Genomic DNA, 1,411 nt, shown 5'->3' with positions numbered 1-1,411 from the left:
CTACTAACACTAAATAAACAACCATTTGAATTTCCTGAATTTGCCCTTCCAGTAGCAAGAAATTCACAATATCCTAAAGCAGGGGTCCCCAACCTCAGGGATCTAATGCCTGATGACCTGATGACCTGAGATGGAGCTAATGTAATAATAATAGAAATAAAGAACACCATAAATGTAATGCATTTGAGTCATTTAGAAACCATCCCCACTACCCCAATCTGTGGGAAAATTGTCTTCCATGAAGCCAGTCCCTGGTGCCAAAAAAGTCGGGGACTGCTGTCCTAAAGGATGTGTTATGGGTTGAATTCTGTCACACTAGAAGATATGCTGACATCTTAAGCCCCTGTACCTCAGAATGTGACCTTATTTTGAAATAAAGTCATAGCAGATGCAGTTAATTAACTTGAGGTCACATTGGAGTAGGATAGACCCTTAGTCCAGTAGGCCTGAGCGTTAAGAGAGAAGTGACACGAGAGACATAGGAAGGGCAGCCCACAGTAATGGAGGCAGAGACTGGAGTTCTGCAGCTGCTGCAAGTCAAGGAGCATCGAAGCTAGCCAGACAACTGCTAGAAGCTAGGAAGAGGCAGGGAAGGATTTTCCTTCCTTCCTAGGGCTTCAGAGGGAGCGACCCTGCTAACACCTTGATTTGGGGCTTTCAGAGTCCAAAACTGTGAAATAATATATTTCTGTTTTAAGTCACCAGTTTGTTACTTGTTACAGCAACTCTAGGAGACACATACTACATTTTCATTATGGACGTAATCCTTTACCAGGCCAGTTGTAGTGAATTGCACTATACCTAAAATGCTTAGGAGCTTCTAGTTTTAAACTTGATATTACATTTTTATTTCTTATAAATGAAAATTATTAATAAATTAGTTTATCTGTCATAAAATCAAAGCGAAATCAATCATTCAGAAACTACTGAGTTCTAGTCTCAAGGATTATGTGAGTTTCCTAGGGATGCCATAACAAAGTACCGCAGACTGGGTGGGTGGCTTAAACAATAGAATTTATTTTCACCCTGGAGGCTAGTATCTGACATAAAGGTGTTGATAGGGTTGGTTTCTTCTGAGGCCTCTCTCCTTGGCTTACAGATAGCCATCTTCACCTTGTGTCTTCATATCGTCTTACCTCTATGCCTGTCTGTGTCCAGATTTCCGCATTTTATAAGGGTGCCAGTCATTTGGATTAGGACCCATCCTATTGTTTCCTTTTAATTTAATCACTTCTTTAAAAACCCTATCTCCAAACACAGCCACATGCTGAGGGGCTTAGGACTTTAATATATGCATGTGGGAGGACATAATTCAGCTCATAACAAGGTCAAAGAAAAGATTTTACTACTACTTTAATGAAAAACTGTGCTCTCAACCAACTTATTCAATGTATTTAGTGTCATTCTAACT

This window comes from Dama dama, chromosome 33 (genome assembly GCF_033118175.1).
Source record: "Dama dama isolate Ldn47 chromosome 33, ASM3311817v1, whole genome shotgun sequence".
Classification (NCBI taxonomy): Eukaryota; Metazoa; Chordata; class Mammalia; order Artiodactyla; family Cervidae; genus Dama; species Dama dama.
This window is presented reverse-complemented; position numbering follows the sequence as displayed.